The following is a 24,561-nucleotide window of genomic DNA, read 5'->3' as shown; positions in this document are numbered from 1 at the left end:
GAAAACATGATACTTTTTGTTTAGTTGTAGAAAAATAAAATTAAATAATATTGTAAAAGTGTGTTTTTGGACGACCAGCCTATTTTTTTATCGTTTTGATTACATCGGTTTGATACACCAAATGTACATAAATTTCAAAGACTGTTAATTTTTAAGATTGCCGATTTTATGAATGATTTTTAGAATGATCCGGTTCTTATAAAGAGTGTTCCAAAGAAAAAGGATACACTGATTGCGCATAAATAATTACTTTACAGAGTCTCTGTGACTTTCAACTTTTTCGATTTCGAATTTTGTTGCCAATTATTAAGGCCAATAGTTCAAAGAACAAGAATACACTGAGTGCGCATAAATTACCATTAAGAGTCTCTGTGATATTTAAGTTTTTCAATTTTATGGCCGGTTCTTATAAAGAATGATCCAATAAAGAACAAGAATACAATAGGTGCGCATAAATTACTTTAGGGATTCTCTATGCTTAAGTTTTTCAATTTTATGGTTGATTTTTCTTATTTATATGTATCTATGTATATAGGTAGAATCAATTACATACCACTTTTGATAATACGAAAAATTTAATTTGAATATGATCTGTTTAAAAATTAAAATTTTATCAAGGCTCGTGAGCGTAATTATGATAATGATCATTCTTGCCATGTACTAAAATAATAATATGAACAATTATTAGGTACTAAAATAGATATTTTTTTAGCTATATTACTTCGTGCCTTATGGAAGATTTTACTCTTTTCCTTATTCAGATAACAAGAGATAACAATACTACGAATATTCATAAATAGCCAAACTTTGTATTTTTTAAGAGGGCCTTAACCTCGTACTCATATTGCCTAATGCAAGCAGCGAACCGACTCGACTCGACTATACGCTGGTCTAGCTCTACGGTGACGGTCGGGGCGCGGCGCGGCGCGGCGCACGCTCAATGTCGCTTAGCATGTCGCTCGAATCTGTCGCATCCCGTGGACGATTTCTCGGATTAGGATCCCAATAGTATTTTCAATACTAAAACAATATCCCTTTGAGTTCGCCTAGAAAACGAAAGTCAAGCAAAAGGGTTACAGACTGTACAATTTTAGATACTGCTGCTATAGGTACTATTTATACAATGTACAAACAAAGTAAGTAGCTATATGAAAAAAAAAATTACATACAAATTTAAAAAATAATTTTTCTGGTTAATTTTTTATAAACATAAGAAATCCCATGTAAATTTTACGGGAGTCAATTATTGGCTTCCCTGTGCATTTTACAGAAAAAATGTAAAATAACTTTTTGCAGAGACCAATCTGGCAAACCCTCGTGCAAAATTTCAAACAATTTTAATAAGCGAATTTTGAATTATTCAATTAAATGTATTTGCAAAATTACCAAATTTTCGGTTCAGGTAAAACCAGACACTAGCCACCAGCAAACAATTTGTTATAAGGCTTTGTCAAATCTGACGTACAGCCGAATACAAGAAATGTTTTTTTTTCGTTTTATCAATCTCACAACCATACATTCAAAGTACGACACGTTAACATTACTTTTTAAAAAAATAAATTTATCATGCCTAGAATTTAATTAAACCAATAGCAGTATCTGAAATATTTTCAATTTGTTTTCCCATCAAGCCTATCTGGTCCATTTCAACCATTAAACCTATTGTTAGTAAATTCGAGTCCAAAGACATTGCAATAAATAATTGTAAATGTTTAACTCAGAAGATCAAAAATAAATCCGAAAAACGAGAGAACAGAACTATTAATATTTTACTAAGTGTGGAAAAATAAAATAAAATAAAATAAAATACAATAAGTTTTTTAAAAATAATAGAGAATTACATAAAAACATCAATTAATCAAATGTTCAAACAACCCCCCATTAACAGCTAAACAATATCCTAACCGATCATAAAACTCATTTCTAATGTTACTAAGTTGATATTGGGAAATTTGGCTATATAATATATATATTTTCTTTTATTTTTAAAACAACATGTAAAGTCCAGTGCAACGATATATTAGAATAGTCACCCGTCAAAACACCAGCATTCCACCTGCCAAACAATGTCATCCACCTTCTATTTACATTGTTTGAGAAGTAAAATGCTGGTGTTTTGACGGGTGACCATTCTAATATATCGTTGCACTTTAAACGTGCGTCTTTAAACGTGTCGACTTTTTGAAGTCGTATATAAAAGAAAAAGAAATGCGCCTATATAAATTTGCCTTCCTAGACGGAGCTTGGATTTTCCAAAATGGAACCATAGGGCATTCATGGCAGGATAAAAATAAAAAGAGCGTGAGAAGGATTAAAGGTGATGGTAAGAGGTAAGATTAGAACACTTATCATTTATTTTATCTAAACATTTTATGTATACATATTATTTTAGATATATGGTACTCCATGCGGGAAATAAAGATGGATTTATTGAAAACGCAGATCTTATTTTTTCCTCAAAAAGTTAAATGCTCTTAAAAAAAAACACCAAACAGTTCTTGGACAAAAACAACTATTCAGGAGTGGCTAATTAACGAGAATATAGAGTTTTCGAACAATATGTTTAAAAGTGAACTTTAAAGAATTGTTGCAAGGTAAGTTCCAAAAATCGAGTTATTATATCAAGTTTAATTAAGTTAAAATCAAGTTTATAAAATATTTATATTAGCTTTTAATAATTATTATTTTTTTTAGAAATAAACCATAGCGAAAATATCTAATAGATGATCTGGCTGAGCAATTTGGTCATAAATTTCTTCACCTGCCACTGTATGTTTAACCCAATCGAACATATATGAGGCATATCAAAATCCTATTACAATAAGCACATTGGCAGGGATGGCAATTCACACCAGGACTGCTTAAACAAGTGGCATGAAGCACTACAAACCATAACACTTAATATATGGAAAAATACAATCACACATACGGAAAAGGAAATTTTAAAATGGTACGAGAGGGATCAAATAATGGATCGACAAGATGTTCTTCCTCTTATAATTCATATTGGAAATGATGATAGTAGTTCCGACACAGAATCAGATCAGGAGTAATACTTTCTAAACAAAAAATATAATTTTCGTAATATTATATATCATTTTAATATATTTTATATTTGTTAAAAAGCTTTTTGTTCCTTTGCCCCAAAAAAAAAACCTGGAAGAAAATTTAAAATTTACGCAAAATTATTAAGCATTTATTCTTTAAACTAAGGTGAGTGTTAATGTTTATATATAATTATAACATATATAATTATAACAATATATAATTATAACAATAATTTATAAATAAAGTGTTTTACCTGATTACCAGATATAAAGAGAGATCAGGTGAATTTAGGCTAATTATAATAAAACAGATAATCAGAAATTGAAATCAAACTAAATTTTAACTTATAATAATAATTATTAAAACCTATAAAATCCTATTATAATAACATTTAGATACCTAAATTTATTACAATCCGGCAACCGCGCTCTCAAGTAAGCAGCGAGACCGACGATGACGTGCAACGCTTTTTGTTTTGTATGAAGTATATGTGTTGATATAAAGCTGTAAATTTTCTCTTTTGAAAATGCGTGTACAGAGAGCAGCTTGACAACAGAGAATCGATAAATTTGTTTGTAAACAAAACACCCCCCTTGCCCCTGTGCGAATGTTAAACTCAAACAAACTTGTTGTTTACTAATTCTAGTCTTTCAATGTTCTAAGATGCCATCTTTTCTCACATTCGGCAAGTCTTTTAAATCACACTTGCTGGAGAGAGCAATAAATGTAGTGAACCATTATATCGAATTTCATCATCGCGGCTTACAAGTATAGTACGTATATTTTGCTCTTACTAAAAAACTGCTCAGTTTTCAAGTTAAACGTTGGAAAAATATAATTTTTTTTGCACCATTCGATAGTGTGAAATGTGTAGAGTTGAAATGTGCAAAGAAATGTTGGTGTTTCTATAACATATTACTATAAAAAGAAGGACAACATCTGTAAGTAATTATTGTTTTCATTATCACCGTAAACAAGCAGCCATAGTTTTTCGATGGCGGGGATATGTGCAAACTGCAAACTATCTACAGCCGGCGCTCGATCCACGCGTAGCCGATCGAGAGTTCTAGCCGTGACACTGGTTTCGTGGCGTCAAAATTGAAGCCGAGATTCGGTGGCGCACGCCGTACAGTGGAACGACTAAGTGGAGATACCGCGGGACCTAATATTTTACATTTTACAAGATAATATATTTCTTTATTATTACATATTTTTAGGTATATGATAAATGTTTTAAATATTTTTTATTATTTATTTTATTGGAAAAATATACATAAACGGTGTTTCAAATTCGTCTACCCTCAAAATACGAAAATGGATAATTTACCCCAAAGTTGCACATTATTTACTTGTAAAAGAATATGCCATATCAAAAAATATATATATTATATTTTATGTGGTTTTGAAGATTATTGAAAAAAAAAACAAATTTTCAAAAACTTATTCTTGACACTTTTGTGGGATATCTTGGTTGCTATGGGAAAGTTTTTGCATTGCTGTATTACTTTTTCGTAAAAATGTTAATGCCAAAAATAAAATTAGGTAGGTACTTACGCCAAATTTTTGTTGCTTATTTAAAAAATCGAAAATTTGAATGATTCCGAAGATAATCAAAAAAAAAAATTTAAAATCCATTTTAATATTTTCTGAGCTTAAAAAGGAATGCAGCAAGAGGTAGGCATTATTCTAAATAAAATTAAGATTGTAAAATGTAAGTTAAAAATAAAATTGTTAATTTACCCACCTAATTTAAATAACGAATTTTTATTCTTTTTAAAACTCAAAGCGAGTATCAAAATAGTTTGGTAGTTTAAAATTTTAAATGCGTAATCTTACTATTAACTACAATAATAACTGCAGTAAAATATTATTTCGAATCAACGCAAAATATATGCCCCAGCGCGGAATTTTTGCCATCGCGATGCGGTCGTCGCCTCGCATGATTTCGGCTTCTGTTGTGAGGTATCGATGGAAGCGGGGATAAGTGTCCAGGCTAGAACTATCGATCGGCTACGATCCACGGGACCACGGCACGCATTCAGTGTGATAGCTGCAAGGCGGACCTGCATGTCGCGTGCACAGACCTGTCTGCGGATAAGCACTCGCGCCTTAAAATGAAAATACTGAAATTCCTTTGCAACGGCTGTAATGAAAACTTTGATCAACTGACCGCTATGAGGGAGTCTATCGTGGCATTAAAGGTGGAGCTTTTAGACAAAATCGATATACTGAACACTAAAATCAGCCATCTTGAGAGTCAAACAAGGACTCCAAGTGCTGTTTTGGAGCCAAAAACGTTGGAAGAAGTTACCGCCGAAGCGGTTGAAAGAATAAATAGATCTAAAAACGTCTTGATTAAAGGGATTCCAGAATCTCTTGGTGACGTCAGAACTCGTAAACAAAAGGATACTACGGAGGTCATGAAAACATTAACTGTCATAGATGAGCACGTACCAGCTCCAATTTCCGTTTTGAGATTGGGCCAAGTACCAAAACCCGGAGACCGCCCTCGCTACATTAAAGTTACCTTTACTGATGCTAGCACGGTAAAGAAACTGTTACGTCACAAAAATAATGACCTTACCCGCTCTATCAAAATATCAGATGACAAAACCAAAAATCAACTTAACTATTTAACCCAATTACGAGAAGAACTTGAACGTAAAAATGCTAGTGGTGAAGATAACCTTACCATCAAGTACATAAAAGGGGTACCAGAAATTGTGTCTGTTGACATAAAAAACGATTAGATACATCTTTTCTCCAATGGAAAATCTTATATACAAATCTAGGCAGTTTATTGGCTAAATACAGCGAGTTTGTCTATAAAATTCAACTAAAAACCCAAATCTTATTTTTATATCGGAAACATGGCTTTCAAATAAAATACCTGACTCCTTGGTTATCCGGGTATACTATATTTAGAACAGATTAAACAAATAAACCTGGGGGCGGAGTTTGCGCCTATGTAAGCAATCATATTTTAATTGATTTTTCTTCACAAAAGTTATCATTTTCTTCTGAGAACATTGACACCCTAATTTTAAAAATAGCAAGCAAAGATATTTCTTTTACTTTTATGTGTATCTATCGGCCCCCCGCAAATGATATACCAGTTTGGAAAACAACAAAAAGCTTTTTGAAAAGATGCAAGACTTGTCAAGGACATGTGAAAATTTAGTAATAGTCGGTGACTTTAATTTTCCTAGTTTAAAATGGCCGCTTACGTTATTTCCTGAACCATACAATTCTGAAACCTATTTTAGTGACTTAATATTAAAAAGTAATCTGTCCCAACTCATCAGTGAATCAACCAGATACAGACAAAACCAGGAACCATCGACCCTCGACTTATTACTAACAAACGAAGAATCTCTTGTTTGCAATATTAAAGTCGAGGACCCAATTGGAAAATCAGATCATAACATAATCAATGCAGAACCTCAATTTTCTACAAAATCCTACAATGGAAAATAGAGCACTAGTCAAAATAAATACTTGGTGACAAATTTCGAACATGTCTGTAATGATCTAGGAAAGTTGGACTGGGGTCAAATGTTTATATCCTGTGAATCCTCATCTGAAATGTGGTCCGTTTTTTATAATTGTCTTTGCGACTCTATTACTTTGAACTCTCAAGAAAAACCAATGCGACAGAAAGCAAAGAAACCTTGGATAAATAAAAATCTTTTTAACATGGCTAAACGGAAGAAACATCTCTGGACAAAATATAAGCGTTCAAGAAATGACATTGACCTGATCGTAGTTTTTCGAAAATGCTTACAAACTTTCCGCTTAAAAAATTCCCGCCAAAATTTTGAAATTCATTTAGCAAACGACAAAAACCCCAAAATACTATTTAAATACATTCGCTCCTCAATTAAATCAAGGGTTTTAATACCGTTACTAAAAAAGGGCCACAACAGCATGTGTAAATATGAAATGCAAGTCGCGGAAGAGTTGGCAAGAACATTCGAACAGGCATTCACTAAAGAGCCTGAACAAGATGTATTACCTACTCCACACTGTCCTCGTATCTTAAACTCAATAACAACAATAAATATAAGTGAGGAAAAAATTAAACAAGAAATTCAAAAATTGAAAAACGATTCGTCTGCAGGTTTGGACAAATTAACGGCAACTATTCTAAAAAAATGCAGTGAAGTGATAGCTGCTCCTCTTGCAAAAGTTGCTCTACGATTACTAACCTGCTTCAATGCCTTAACCAGTGGATAACAGCCTTAGACAAAAATCAACTAATAGATGTCATCTACCTCGACTTTGCTAAGGCATTTGATAGAGTTCCCATTCCCACGAAACGATTGTTACATAAGCTAGAACATCTTGGCATTAGAGGAGAATTGTTAAATTGGATTGAATACTTTTTAAAAAATAGAAAGCTTAGTGTGAGGGGGAGGCACCATGTCAAAATTCTATCCAGTATCCAGCGGAGTCCCTCAGGGCTCCGTCCTCAGCCCTCTCCTCTTTCTGGCTTACACGTGTGATTTACCTTCAGAACTAAAATGTTGGGTATCAATGTTTGCGACGACACAAAAATATATGCAGTTCCTCTAACTTCTCATCAACAATTGCAAATCGATCTGGACACTATTTGGAAGTGGTGCAGTAAATTGTTACTTCCTCTTAACGTGGACAAGTGTGTGGTGTTACATTTAGGAAAAAATAATCCCCAGCTACCCTACCAAATAAATAACATTGAACTTAAAAAAGTCGAATCTTATTGTGATCTCGGAATAATAGTAACTAAGGATCTCTCTTGGTCTCAGCATATTGCCTCAATTGTGAAACGTGCAAATTCTATATTGTATCTGCTGCAAAAAGCTTTTGTTAAAATTCCATTCCACAATTTTATAAAATTGTATACCACGTTTGTCCGGCCTATTATCGTTGATTGAATATTTGGGAAGATACGCAATCCTGTGTTAAAAAGTGTACCCGGTCGACTATCGGATTGCCGTTCAGTTTCGTGCACCGTGTGGTGCTGCCGCGAAGCGTCATATCTAGGAACGATTTATTTTAGCTGTGTGGACTTGGCTTTTGGCTTCTTTGAGTCAGGTTTTCAACGACGCTGGAATCTCCGGTTACGCGGCCGTGTTGGATATTTTTTTAAGATATGGGATGATGCTGTCAATTATGTTTTTATTATTTTTTTTGAACATACAACACAGTGTCATTTATGTGGTGGTCAAGTGATAAGTGATATACTTAAGGGTGGAGGCATATTGAAATTTCTTAAAAGTTAAATTTTATAAACAAATAATTACTTACCAAAATATGTTTTTGAGACAAAAATTAATACAAAAATATATATAAAAAGCTATTTTTACAAAATTACCAACAAAGTTTAATACAAGTTATAATTCCAACAAACATTGTTTCCTTCATTTTGTGTTCAAGAGGGTCAAGTTTTTAAATAAAAAGCCCGTTGCACTTAATTAACTAAAAACTAATATACAAAAAATATGTGGAACAAATTTTCAGATATAAGCAGGTTTTACGTAAATATTATAAAAAATAATTGAAATAATTCATAAGACTTAATACCGATGGTAATACAACTTCTTGATCAATAATTTTTTGTAAAAAGTAACCCATTTTGTCATGTGATTCAATATCTGAAAAATTGTGCAGCGTAGTGAGATCTGTAAAGTAAGGAGTTGTGAGTGAGGATGTTAATAGAAATAGAAAATAGGCCACATTTTAAGTTTTAAGGGACACAGGAAAATTCTCAATTACCAGTTGTTACAACTATACTTAAAACTATAAAAAGATACCTAGTAACAAAAAAAAAACATTTTGTTTAAAGACCGCGCATCACGGTTATACAGGACGTCAATAGAGGTGGTATAATTAGAGGAAAGTTGAGCAATATAGTGTCCTTTTATAATAAAATCTAAATACTTCCTAAATTTTGCAAAATCATTTTATTTTTTTTCTGGCATTCATGGCTTTATTTCAAAATATATGACAAAAGTATTTATTAAATGAATAAATTATTGTGACCACTTTTTCTCGCCTATACAATAACACCTTTAAATTTAAAATACGACGTTCTGTCTTTAAAGAGCTATCATCAAATTTGTTTTTCTTTGTCGGCGCTATATTGACCATTTGTAGTTTAACGACGCCGACGCGGGAATCTTTGGGCGCCCGGCCGTTTTGTTATTTTTTTAAGACAAGGGCGATGATTATAACAGCGCTTTTATTTATTTTGTTATTGCCGATATTTAAATGCGCTGTGATCTCGCATAAATAACTAGATAAATGTGGTGGTCAAGTAATGTATTGGAAGGTGCTATCTCTTACAACTTAAATTTTATTAACAAATAATAAATTATTTACCAAAATCCTTTTTTGAGACAAAAATAAATAAAAACAAAACAAAAATTCAATAAGCTTTTATTAATTAGAAAATTAACAAAAATATTAAATAAAGAAGATGATATGGGTATAAATAAAGGTGAGGTAGGTTTCACGTAAATATATAGAGTAAATTAAATAATTAAAGATTTAATATCTATATACGGTACTATAGTTTTTTAGAGTCAATAATTTTTTGCAAAAAGTAGCCCGTAATGTGATTTTTGACAATACGGGTTTGTGAAACCAGCCAATATCTCAAAAACTGTGTAGGGTAGCAGCGCCGTAGCAATAACATGACGGGCCTGGGTTCGAGACTATATCCGCGGGCCCCTAAAGAGATACTAACCTTCGTCTCTCCATAAATCGACGGCTTAAGGAAAGAAAAAATTAAAAGGCTATTACATGTTAACTAAAATTTTTTGAAATTAATATTAGACAAAAATACTAATAACAATAGTTACGGAAAAATATAAAAATATTAAAAACATATGTACATAATTATAAGAAACATTTACAAAAGGATACAAATACAAAGTTAATATAGAAGAAATACAACCATTAAAAAGTTACTTTTCGAGATTTAGCAGTCGCAAATGATTTAATAATTTCCTTTAAATCTATAGAGCGAGCAACTTTATTTTCAATGGACAGCATTGCCAAAGAAGATAATCGATTTTGATTCATCGAATTCCTTAAATATATTTTGATTAATTTTAATTTTGAGAACGATCGTTCTGCCGATGCAACCGTTACAGGAATTGTCAGATATCGGAAGCATAATGTTATTATTTCAGTAAAGCTACTACTAGACGAATAATTGTCAACCAGGATAAATTTAAGCAAATCTTTAACTGACCTAATATTTTTAAGTTCTTCAGAAAAACATGTTCGAAATGCTAATAATTGATTAGAAAGTATATCTGATATATCATCTTGATATATTTCACGAATATTTTCAGCTATTTGGTATATTACTGTATCACTAGATTTTAATAGAACTTCTGTATCCAAAATATTGAAGTTAGTAGATATTTGTTGTAAACTAACTGTTCTACATTGTAACTGACTAATAATAATGTCCAGCGTTTTATAAAAAACTTAAACTCTAAAGATATCTTCCACAGTTTGAAAAACAAAGTCATTTGCAGATTCATCAAAGAAAACGTCTACGTTTAGAAATTCGTTTTTGGCCAAACTCTGGACTTATACCCCATTTCCTCGCCGTGGCTTGAGCTTCTTCTTTTACATTTAGAAACTCATTTCGAAGATTAGATATGTCATTTGTAACGTTTTTTAGGAGTTTTCTCGATTTTTGTATATCTCTAAGTTTTGATGCTGCGTCTATGCTATTTAAAATTCTAGATTGCAAAATAATTAGAAATACTGTTTCAAAGTTTAGCAATGTAGTTTTATATCCTTTAGAGTCGTCAATTTCAGTTTTATTATTTGATATTAAAATAATGTTTGACAAGGCCATGCTCTTAAGGCTAAGTCAAGATACCTAAATCTTAAGGCTTTTATAGGATCATTTCGTGAAGACCAACGGGTTGCTGATAGTTTTTTAAGCTTTACATTCGACTCGCTCTTACATGACTCAAGCAACGCCCATCTTTTAATACTGTGGGCAAAAAAAACATACAAGCTTTGCACTAAATCAAAAAAATATGTAATTTTTTCTACATTATTTACAGAATCGTTCAAAACCAAGATTATTAAGATTAATAAGATTATGCTCAGCACAGTGTAAAAAAGGAGCATTTTTCGCCACTTTTAAAATTCTAGATTGAACCCCATTATACATACCGCTCATATTTGCGGCACCATCGTAACCTTGACCACGCAATTTCTTTAAGTTGCTAATTTCATTAATTGCATTTATAATTTCATTAGTAAGATTTTCCGATGTCTGATTTTCAATTGGAATAAAACCCATAAATGACTCTTTAATAACAAGATCTACTAACTTCTTATTTTGATCATATTAAACAGAAACATATCGAAAAATAAGACTAAGCTGATCAATTTTAGATATATCCTGGGTAGTATCTATAATTATTGAAAAAAAAGGATTTATTATTTCATTTTGTATTTGCGGACTTAAATAAGTAGTTGACATTTTCGAATGATTCTCTAATAAATTTTTTAAAACTTGATCATAGAAAGTAACTTTATAATGGACAAAAACACTCCTGGATTGCTTGAATTTAAGTTTTCATTTGTACCTCGAAATGGCATATTTGTTGTCGCTAAAGTAAGAGTTACATCAATAATTCGCTCTAGTATTTTCCTCCATTTATTAATCTCCTGATGAAACAAATCTTCTTGGGCTTTGTCTATTGTTTTCATTTATCAAAAATAGCACAACAATTATTATGCTCATCATTTGCTTCATGTCTCTTTATGATACGGTTTAAGTGATTCCAGTCACTAAAACCATAAATCAATTGATCAGGTTTTTGTAAGTTACAGAATAACCAACATGGTTGACAGTAGCATTTATTTAGTTTCAGTGAATAACATAGCCACCATCTTTCTGTTTTAATGCCAGATTTAGATATTTCTGAATAATAAAATGAGGAAAAACTTCTATTGTTTGCATCTTTGGGAAATGGTCCTCGTGGACGACAAGGTTCGTTATCAATAATAAATCTTTTCTCTTAGATTGGCAAAGCTTCGGCAAAATTAGCTTTGTCCGTAGGAAAATTTACCTATAAATATTATTTTTTATTCCTAGTTTTAGCGTTACAGCTAAATCTAGATTCTAGAATAAAGAGATGTGGAACGGAACAAATGGATATGGAACAGCGAACGAATAAAAAAATTTAATACAAATTACCAAAAAAAAAAAATTATAATTTATTCGTGATCTAATTTTAATATAGGTTTTTTACAATCTGATCATAAAATGCGATTTTAATAAAAACAGAAATATTTTATGTAAAACCTACGGGACGTTAGTGTTACAGATCCATTTGTCAGACTATGCACCTACTTACATTAATATCTGGTTCATCAGTGATAAGTATCTCTGATTTGAGTTCATCTTTATTAGTTGAGCATTTAGTTAGGTCGGAAATTTCGGTATTTGCCTTAAGTTCAATTTCAGGTTCAGGAATATTTTCACCTAAAAAAAAATTAAAATAAACGATTATGTTATGATTGTTATACCACATAACATTCATAATAGGCATAACCATTGATTTTAATTTCTTTTACCAAAATTCCTTCTTATTTTTAATGTTAAATTAATATGTATGTATGTACATAAATATGTAAAAAATGCGTAAAAAAAACAAAGTAAAATAACATACTTAATGTCAGGAAAGGCTAAGTCGTCAGATTAATTTATTGTAGAAACCCTATAATAGGTAGTTGTTTTGAGAGGCCCGTTTGATACTTTAAAAGTTATGGCTTACTCTAAGGAATGAATCGTTGTGCTGATGAGAGACTTTTGATAGTATGATACTTCAATAATTTTGTTTGTAAACTGTTCTAGCCAGGCGGCATTAGGTCAATAAAAGATAGAGAGTTTTTAAGAACACTTGTAATATTTGGCCGGCCTAATATAAATAATTATGTTTCGAGACCTAAGAAGTGAGATATTGAAAATTTGTAAAATACTTACCACTAAGAGATTGACTCACAATCGTAGACGTAAAGGGTGTAGCAATCTCACCAGTAACAAAATTAGTTAAAGAGGAACTGCTTGATTTTAAAAATTTGTAAATTTTCGGATGTTTTCGAGTTTTCTCTTCAAGCTCGGCTTTCTTTTTCCTTTTCCTTGCACCAGATAAATTTTTATAATTGGAACTCATTTTATAGACTGTTAATAAGACAAAAGATTTGCTTCGGCTGCGGATAGGCACATCGATGTAAGAATTTTAGCTGAGTTTTGGATTTTTATGTTTTTTATGTGGTTTGTTAGATTATATAAGTTCACAAAATATTATTGAGTTTTAGTTTAAATTTACATCCATCGTTTATTTATTTATTATTATGTTTATAAGCTGGCTACGGGCCCTTGAGAGTGGCGGGCCTGGTTCCACCGAACCCGTGGAACCATTGTAGCTACGGCGCTGTAGGGTAGTGAGATCTGTGAAGTACACTTTTTTTGGACAAAAATATTGAAAAATAAATACCTTTAACTGAAATTAATATAAAAATAAAATCGCAAAATTTAAAAGGTTTTGAATAAGGGTGTAAAAACACTATAAAATATAGAAAATAGGCCACATTTTAATTTGCAATACAGGCAAACACTTAATTACTAATTCTTAAAACTAGAAAAAGTCAATAAGAAAAAAAAACAAATATTTTGTTCAACAGTATGAAGGGTCTCATCGCGATTATGCAGGATGTCCAAAATAGGGATGAGCAGTAAATGGTTTAATTAGGCGAAAGTTGGGCAATATAAATGCAATGATTGAATAAATGCAATCTAAAAATTGGAAAAATGCCAAATACTTCCTAATATTCAGGAAAAAGGTGAAATTTGGCGAAATGGTTTTTTTTTTTGGCGTTATTTGAAAATATAAAATAAAATCATTTATACATTGTTGTAAACACTTTCTCTCATTTACAAGTTAACATCTTTAACTTTTATTTAAATACGACGTTCCTTCTTTAGAGAGTCATAATCAACTTTGTTTCTTCTTGTCGACGCCATGTTGGCCACACAGAAAAAAGTGGGCCCCTTCAACCAAGAACTTTGTTAAACTTGATAGATATTCTTTTCTAACCAGTGTAATTTACTTGAACTAGAATCATTGAGCTTGCAAAAAGAAAATCGTTGATTTTGTTATTAGTCGACCATTCTCTTCATCTATTTAAACTTTGGTGAAAGATCGAGTTTCTTAAGAATAGCCTCCAAATATAAGAGAAGAGCATTAAAAACTAAATACAAGATCTGCGTTCTTGCATAAAAAATCAGCCGAAAATTTTGAAGTCCTCGAGTCTTGAAGTAAGACCTTTGTTTCTCAACAAACTTAATTCTCAGCGAACCAATGAGATCCATCATTAGCGCGTGGGGTGCATCCACCTGATCCTCCGCCGGCCGGTGTCCCCATCAGCCATTAGTTTAGTTTAGTATTAGTGGGTAGTATGTGAATATTGTGAATCTGAAATTGTTATTTTGAAATTGAATAATGTGTGCTGAATGTGAATTTGCTCAAATTAAAAATATAATATTAACTGAAAATAAGCAAATATTTTTTATGCTAGAAAAACTAAATACTGTGGGGTTTTCTCATCATGTACAAGCTTGGGAGGTTAGTAAAATTATAGGGAACCACCTTTTTATCAAACACTCACTCCTGTCAGGATAAAAATATTTATAATACTCATAGTTTTGGGAACGGTGGCATTTTTATTTCCACGATTAAGTAAAAGGTATGGTTGGCTTTTTTTTTATTACACAGAAAATATGTTTTTTTTTTTAAGTAGGTACAACGTCCTAAAATGTATATTTAATAGGTATATTAAAATAAATCCTCTATTAATTAAGAACTCTATAATTTTCAGAAAAGAACAAAAAATTATAATAAAAATTAATGTACCTGAATATGTTTGCTTAAAAATATGATGTACTTAAAATTATGACTGATCTCCCTTAGAATACAAAATAATATTTATTAACATAATAATATTATGTTGTAACCCTGTATAATATTAATACTTAATGTTGTTTTATGTTATATGTCATTTGTGTAATAATAAGTGCAACATTATTTACTGTTTATTGAGGCTGTGGACATGAGAAGCAAAGTAAAATTATTAAGTTGTTTATTAAGTTTTTGTTTTGTTTAAAATATCATTAAATAAATTACGTGTACAATAAAACAAATTACCTATTTTATTTATGAATTTATTTAACATATATAATATCTAATATGCTATGCTCTCTAGAGGTAATGGATAAATTTAATATTAATTAAATGAAACTCTTGCTCATTTTGTTTTTTTGTTGAAGGTTTTTCTATTGACATTTTCATACAGAGAGGTCAAAGAAGAGGTATTTCAGAACCACCTTATTTTTTTCAACATTCTGTATGTTGCTATCTTTTTGAATTTTACACAAAATTATCTTTAGGAATTTGCAATCCAAAAATGTAACACATACATGGTGTTTTATTAACAAAAAATAATTTAATTCTGATATAGCTATCTTCGGAGCACCTTGTATACAAAATTTTATGTGAGAACTTTAAATTAAAACAAAATCGATGGGTGTAAGAATTTAAAAAATAAGCTTTTTTCAATGGAATATACTCATGACCTAAAATAATTACGCTCTTTAACCAAAAACCTTATTTAACTCAAGTAAGATCACAAGTGCGTCGCCCAATTCCACATGAACTTGATACAAAAAAATTAACCAGACTGCTTAAGAACCTCCTGGTTTTAGGCCAAAAGCACTATTCTTACCCCAAGAAAAAAAGTTCTTGAATGAAGAGACAATATAAATCAGTTTAAGAATCTTTTATCTTGACGTAAAAGTATCGGTTCTTTAGATAAATGAAGAACAGGAATTTAGGCCTTGCTACTAGTACGTTGGTCTTAATTTAAGAATTTGCCAGTCAATTTTTTAAGAGAATATTTTTATATAAAGGTATTATTTCTTTCATCTAAGGTAATCTTGAGTTCGTTTGTGAAGAAAATACCGACATTTTTTTAAGAGAATATTTACTTGGACCTATCCAAAGCCGCGAAGTTCTTAATAGAAGTTCATATTCAATTCAAATAAAGTATCTATTTTTTCAGTGCAGTTTTGAATAACCCTTTTCATTACTTTTTCAACGAGGTAATTTCTAGTGAGTAGTTGGAATCATCCCTATTAAATATTATATACCTCTCTCTCTTTTAAATACAATTTCAAATTTCAAAAAATTCAAAACATACTTTATTCATAAATACATGGTACCTACTTGTTGACATGGTATTTCTATGATATAAAATAGGCACATTAATCGACATATTACTAACACATAATTTAAAAACAATACACAATAGTGGGTTCAACATACTAGTATAAACACAAAATGTATTTTCAATTTCAAAGCAAGACGACTTAAAAATTTTTTAGAGTATATAACATCACAAATTGTAACCTTTACATCTTTACTAAAAACTAATTATATACTATTGGCCTATTCCTAACTATCTTATTCAAAAAATTCTAATGCTATAAAAATACTTGCTTTTAATAGGTTTCGTTAAGGACTTTTTAAAGCGAGGAGAACTTCTAGAGACTTTTATGACATTTGGAAAATGATTAAAATTTTTTATGCTCAAGTAAATAAGAGAATTCTCAGTTCACTTTTCGGGATGGGCATTGGAATATTGTATTCTTTTCTGATATTATAATGTTTTAAGGAGCCATTATTTTGAAGATACAATTTATATTTTTTATATATTAGGCAAGCAGACTCAACAATAAACAAGCAACACAAGGAAAGTATCTTTAAATAGGGGTCTGCATGTCCTGTGGAGATTTATGACACATATATTTAATGGCTCGTTTTTTAAAAACAAACATCGAGTCAAAAAGCCGTTTACTAATGCAACTCCAAAATGTTATTCAATACTGTAGGTATTTTTGTATGAAAGTAAGTTCCAACTTTCAACAAAAAAAAAATAGACCGTTTTTGCAGATATCAATCTCAGTTCATTTAAAACCACTCAATAGCATAACATCGTCTAGCCAGTTTTTGCCTCCTGACATATCTCCATAAAACTTAGGTTTATGATCGATAACAATTCCAAGAATCTGTTAAAATTATTTACTTCCAATTCTTTGTTGTGAATCATGAACTGCTCTGAACATAAAAACTTAACAATTTAGTCTTATCTATGTTTAAAGACCACAAATTAGCATCAAACCACTGTCTAATCATTAATAAATCTTTAGAAATTGTTCTTGTTAATGTGCTTTTATTATTGTCTGCCCATAAGATAGTGGTGTATTCTGCAAAAATAGTAAAGAATCCTCTTATCTGGAGAGACGCCAGGTCATTTATATATAATAGAAATAAAATAGGACCGAGAAACGAACCCTGCTTACTACACAAAGTTCAGACAAACTGCCATTTGGCCAAACAAACTTTTTTCTGTCTAACAAAACAAAATTTTAACCATTCTAGAGCAACTCCCCTAAACCCATATCTGGAAAGCTTACCGAGCAATATTCCATGGTTGACACAGTCAAAGTGTTTAGAGAAGTCGCAGAATACCGCTGCAGCAAAGTGACCTTCTTCAAGCTCAAATATAATCTCTCCAGGAATGAAAACATTACTCGACATTCATTTAATATGTTATTTTTTTTAATTAGGAAAGCTACCATTCGTACTATAACCAGTTTCTCAATAACTTTAAAGGCTTTTTAGGCTTTATTTTTATCTTTTTCATGAATGAATTTCATCATGAAAACAATTATCGAAATTACTTAAAACACTAAAGACCATAAACATAATATATTGATTTAAAATTTTCTTAAAGTAAAAAAAAGAAAAAGAGAAAATGGCTCTCATAGACAAGAAGAGACAATATCTTTAAGAGTTCGGATTGATTTTTGTAGATAAAATAGATAATTTTCTGTGAGGTTTATAATTAGATTTTTTTAAAGATTTTCTAATAAGATTTTGAGATTCCCATTTTAGGTTGTTATAAATCAAAGTCTTAATTAATAAATGCAAAAATTTATCAATATGCTGTAGACATAGGTTTGGTTTATTTATATTTATTTTATCTAGTAATATTTTATTAATTGACTTGCATATATTATTATTTACTTTTAGAGTATAATAAAGTTCATTAAAGGATTTTATTGTGTTTTGACATAAATTTGAAAAATTCTCTGATGGGTTTATTAGAGAAGATACATTATTTAATTTAGCAAAGCTTTTATTAATTAAAAATATTTCTATCTTAAGAAACTGAGAACATTGTTTTTACATTTCCTTACATTATTGCACCCACGATACGCACACTGATTAATTTTGCCTAAAGGAGCCATTGTCTCACAAACTGAACACATTTACATATATCTATCTATTTGTGATTATGATATCCAACAAAATTTTTAACTACCAAATTTCAATACGGCAAACACGAACCTGTGCAAAAACTCTCCCACACGACTCAGGGATGATCGGCCGATTACTAATGAGAAGCGACGGACGAAATTATTTTCGCGCATACTGGAGAGAATCGCCATCTATTTTTCACGCATATTTGCGGTCACGCTTTAGCCCATAAGGTTGCGTATCTTCCCAAATATTCAATCAACGCTATTATTATAAGGAGCGTTAGCGACTTGGGTAAAATTCGAGTTTCCGACGAGATCTCAATTTTAAAGCATTCAATCGAGCTGAAATTTTCAGGATATACGGGTTCTTGGGGGTTACGTGTCTATATACTTTTTGGGCCAGATCCCTATACAGGGTAATTTTTTATAAGCGATCAAAGTTTAGTAAAAAAAAAATTCAAAATGGTCCAGAGGCTAAAAGATAATTTTTATAAAAAAAGTTTTTCGGCGAAAAGACTTAGTTTTATGAGAGAAATAACATATTTAGAGATTTTTTTTCAAAAAAATTTTTTTAATGAGTTCTGGCATTTTCAGTTTTTTTGAATTTTCCGGTAAACGGTACTTATTTCGCAAAAAAAGTTTTTATGAAAAAATAGCATCATCTTTTGTCTTTCAAACACCATATAACCGAAATTTTTGTGAACCATACAGGGCGAGCAATAATTTTTTTTTTCCATAAAGGTCCAAAAAATTGACAAAAAAAAATCACATTTTATTTAATAACTTTTTAAGGGTGGCACTTGGAGATTTGAAACTTTCATCATTTATAACACTTTTTATGAGCTTTTTTCTGATATACTCTACAGTCATCTACGTAGAGTAGTTTTTGCTCTACACCTTTTTTTAACTTTGACGGTTAATACTGGAATACCTATGCAACGTAGAAAGACCATTTTTGCCTTCAGACACGAGAAATTTATCTGGCTATAATGCACTAAATACCGTTTTGGTTCAAACATCACCATTTTTCAAGAAAATGCAATTTTCCATAAAAAGTCCAAAAAATCGGTCAGCTGAATATTGGTACCCCCCCGGTACCGGCTCTCAAGGTACAATAATTCGGGTGGTCTAGCACCCAACAAGCCCGTCTCCCAGGCAATGAAACCTGCGCTGTTCGCCCGTGTCCGCTTAAAATAAGACCCTTTTTATAATCGAAATTTAACTACTAAAACCAATTGGAATCGGTCCAGAATTGATGTTAAACTGTTCCTAAGGCTTTATACTATTTTTCCATGTACAAATCATAAGGGAAAAACCTTTTTTTATACCCTAAAACATCGTCTGAAAATGGTCGATTTTGACGTCTACGGGCGATTTTAATACCGACTTTTACCGCAGTTTTGATGACATCAGTGACATGACGTCAACGTGGATGAATCTGCTCGGTCTTTCTTCTTATTTTCATTGATAAAATACTTAAATTAGCTCAGAATTTCCTGAAATCGGTATGGAATAATTCTAGAGACTGTGGAGAATCCGATTATGTGCATATCTTTTACCAAGTCGCCTTCCTTTAGCTGTGATCATTCGACAAAGTTGTAAAGTTTTAGAATTTACCGTGTTTTCATGCGACGGAAGGACTCATACATGGCATTTTGGGTGTGGGAGTGAAAGTTTAATTACTATTTATTTATTTTAACACAAAATCTAACTGTGGACTGTGGATCATTGATATTATTTGAATTGTGAAGAAAACGCAAGCGTTAAAGGTAGGCCTTAATGTAATGTAACCTTTAATGCAATGACAACCTAACCTCTACATGTATTATGTAAATAAATAACAAGCCCAAAAAGGAGAAAATATTGAACTTATTAGTTAGAATAAGGTCCAAAATGTGAAATATTGACAAATTTCCGCTTAGCTAAACGCTGTAAATGTTATATTACACCTTGCATATAAGCATATAATCAGTTTTTACCCAAGAGGTGTGTAACCTTAAAAGAGTAAGGAAATTCAACTACAGTTATGTGTCCCTAGTCAAATATGAATAACAAATAGATATCTGTATGGTCTAACAATTAGCGTCCATGCAAGAGTATCTTAATGGTTTTGTTCATGACTGGCAGCAGGCCACTTGGTTTGAATGCTCAGGTCAGCGAGATGGTAGGCTTTAAATATCTAAGAGGATAACCGAAGCAGTTGATAGCATCCAGTTGTGGTACTAATGATGGATAGGAATGCAGATTCTGGCAGCAAGATGTTTCAAGTATTGAGTTGATGATAAGCTGGAAGATGGTGGTGAAAAGAAGCAGAAAAAGCCAGTCTAAAACTGGAGAGACTTTTTATGTTATTGTTGTTGTTTTATATTCAATATTATTTAGGTACCTACCATAGATAGTTTCCTTACAGAGAAGTATTTATATATTATATAGTTTGGTACTTATTAAATAACATATTAGCGATTACTCCATAAAGAAAAATGTACATGATCATTTTACGAAAAATAGAGGACTTATTATATATACAGATTTTCACAGGATACACAAGGTTAAGTGTTGGGTTTCCTTTAATGCTCCCAAACTGTATAATGCTCTCCCTGCTACCATTAAACTGTTACCTACCAAGTTTTTTACTGCAATCTAAATTTACTATAAAACAATATCTATTAAAAAAATTTTCTCAATACAAGAATTTCTAAATGATGATTTCTCATATATGTAATTATAATATAAAACTTTTAGGCTTTAAATCCTTTGATTATTAATAATATTAAGATGTGTAAAGATTTTCTCTGTGACATATGTGAGCACCTTTGTGTATATGGCATTAACAAATTATGTTTATGTTTAAATTAGGTGTAAGAACAGCTGTTTTTGTAAAATCTCTCTTTTCTATCACATAAAGTGATGTGTAAGTGTAACATGAGTTCATGAAATAAAGATTATTTTATTTAACTGTGTTCGCCATTTATTTTTCCTACCTTAAAGATTGAAATAATATAGCGGGTTGGGTTGGGTTAGAAGGGCAGAAAAACCTATAAACTTACTGGGTTTTCATGTAAACATTACAGCTATGTGGGGTTAGAGTCTGATAATGATGAGTGATCTTATCGAAACACATAAACTAGGAATATTTAAGAGAATTGGGTAAGTATTCATGTTCTTTTTCTACTGGAAAATAAAATTGTAAAATAGCTAATCTAACAAAAATATTATAAATGATTTAACATATTTATTTGACCAAGAGCATTATGAGAAACTAAAAGATAATTGTAAGTGTGCTTCAAGGGTTAGTCCTTGGATTTTTGTTGTCCTCCCTTTCAGCTAGCATACCAATTTGACAACCAGATATGTTTGCTGTTCTGCAAGACATTGTAACTTTTTAATGACCTAAGTAAATATCTTAAAAGACTTTCTAAATAAATTAAAAACATTGATTTAACAAGATGTATCATAATTAAACAAAAGAATAAAGCAGTTCTTAAGTTAAGTATGTAAGAATATTCAGGTATAAATAGGACTGTCTATGAAACATTTTGGATTAAGTGTACAAATTTAAACTGATCGCCTCTTATAAACAGTAGCTCTTAGAAAACTGTCCCAATAATGTCTGCTTTATATAAGAGGAAAGATTGTTTGCCTAAAAAGTGTAAATTTTAATTGTATGTTTTGAAATGTAAACTATTTATTATAGACATTTTGATAAAAATTAAAGATATGTATAAAATGGATAATAGCTGTATGCTAATGACTGCAAAGTAATATAGAGCAAATTTGGTTTATGCCTTAAGGAATGGAATCTTGAATAAAACTCAACCTTTATTATAGATCATTTTTCTCTTTAATTATTAAAAGTAAATAACTGTATGACAAAAGTTGATAAAACAATAAACAGGTTATAGAATATAAACATGAAATAAGTTTTATTTTCTACCCAACAATAGGGTTTTTAGCTCCAATTGAAAGATTCTCATGCCTTTTTGCCTATTCAAGATTTGAAACAAAAGTATATAAATTATGAATGCATCCAACTTCTGGTGAAAAAATCCAGTATTAAGTGAAACTTCATTGAAATATTGCTCCGTTCCACAACAAAAAAGTGGATTGTCTACAGTTTGTGTCACAGTTCAGTTGTTATATTCCTATTTACTTCTAATTTTTATTTCCTTCCTCATATGATTGCACCTACTCCATCAAACACATTTCATGATCTCTGGGGAATCCTAACATACTTCATGTAACTTATTTATTTCTGGTTGTGTAGTCTAATCAACAGTAAAGACTTCCTGGTTTCCCAATTTCATCAATATGGTAGAATCTCAATGATTTCTTGATGGATGTCCATAAGTACATGGTCTGAGCCCCATCAAACACATTTCATGATCTCTGCGGAATCCTAACATACTTCAATTAGCTTATTTATTCCTGGTTGTGTGGTATACTAATCAGCAATTAAAACATGCAATTCCTCCTACTTTACAACTAATGGGTCCCACAGCCGTTGAATTGTTGACCAGGATGAAAACAAATCATAGGATGTAATCATTCTAGGTACATAAAAGGCCACACAGGCAAAATATATATAAACTTGAATAAAGTTATGAAATTTTTATCAGTTTTATTTAGCAGTCATTTTGTTTTTCATACATATTTCCACACTATAAGCTGAATCTATATATTTATAAAAACAAAAACTGATAAAATACATATAGGTATGCTTTGTATGTTTATGAAGCCAAAATCGAGAACGTAGCATATGTTGGTTGTCATGTTGGTTGTCAGCTACCCATTTCTATAGTCCACGCCCCCTGTTATTTAATCGATGTAAGGCCCGTATCTCCTAAAATCTCCAAGGTAATCATTTTTTGTCCAGATATTAACTATGAATACCTAAATCGACTTATGGTGGTCTCAAACCTCTACAAACTAAGGTTTCATTGTGAAATTAATTAAAAAGTCAAATTTTAAAGAAATGAAAAGGCTCTAACTCCCAAAATTCCCAAAGGATTTGGATAAAACTTTTTTCTATAATAGATAATAAATATCTAAACCGAGTTTAGATAGTTGCAAATCTCTACAAGCTTTTTGGTAAAAAATTATTGAACTGTAAGATGTACAAAAATATAAACGGCTACGACTGTTAATACTCCCAAAGGATTCCAATGAAACTTTTTTATGTACTTAACAATAAATATTTAAATGGATTTTTCTTAAATCGACAAACGGTGTCGACTTTTTTGCTATTGATCCGATTGGTATAAAATTTGGTATTTCGAGCTTATTTAGGATGAAATGAATAAATTTTGACCAATATTTGACATTTAAGGGCCAAGTCACGTGACACCGTAACTCTTTTGCTATTGCTTTGATTGGGTTGAAATTTGGTATTTGGAGTTTATTTGGGATGCAATTAATATACGTTGACTGATATTTGACATATAACACATTATATTGACATACAACGCGACTATATAACACATTATGGTTCTTTGAAGCATGATGCCCCAACAACTGGTCCTTTCTTTCCTTGGCATATAAACGTTGGACCCCCGACTGACCAGACTTAAGTACACCGGATAATTTGTGTTTTTTTAAATAATTCCTTTATGGCTCTTCATAGACAAGACCTTAAGGTTCCAAACTGGTCCCCACGGACCAAAAGTATAGGAGCGAAGCGACTATACTTGTTGAATATGCAGGTCCCGTCTGGTGTGCGGACTTGGTGCGAGACAAAAATTTACTTGAATTGTTGCAGCGACGCGCTACCTACCTACAGCGAGAGACTTTCTAACTTTTGATAAACGAAAGCTTCGCGGTGATTTAAGTGAAAGAAATCGGGATATTAGACTTCGCGGTCACATTTTAATATTAAAAAAAGAGATGTATAAAACAAAAACAGGTCAAATGTTTTTGCCTAATAAAGTGTTTGATGTTTGGAATTCGTTACCCGTAGATGTCATAACTGCTCCTACTGTAAACTGTTTTAAGAATCGTCTGGATAAATTGGACATGTTTAGTGTTTAAATTTGAAAGCTGACATTTGAAGATTTATTAAAATATATTGTAATGCCTACTTAGTTCATAGAGCTATACAGAATGTAAATTAT

General features: G+C 31.2%; 1 long non-coding RNA gene across 1 annotated transcript; it reads left to right on the top strand.

Moving 5' to 3' along the window:
- Positions 1-2,198: 2,198 nt before the first annotated feature.
- LOC126745750 (uncharacterized) lies at positions 2,199-3,119 on the top strand. Its single transcript, XR_007663669.1, has 3 exons — positions 2,199-2,330; positions 2,393-2,594; positions 2,695-3,119. It is a non-coding gene; the product is annotated as an uncharacterized LOC126745750 (long non-coding RNA).
- Positions 3,120-24,561: the final 21,442 nt, after the last annotated feature.

Source organism: Anthonomus grandis, chromosome 16, assembly GCF_022605725.1.
Source record: "Anthonomus grandis grandis chromosome 16, icAntGran1.3, whole genome shotgun sequence".
Classification (NCBI taxonomy): domain Eukaryota; kingdom Metazoa; phylum Arthropoda; class Insecta; order Coleoptera; family Curculionidae; genus Anthonomus; species Anthonomus grandis.
The sequence above is the reverse complement of the archived record's forward strand: the minus strand, read 5'-3'. Positions and strand labels throughout refer to the sequence as shown.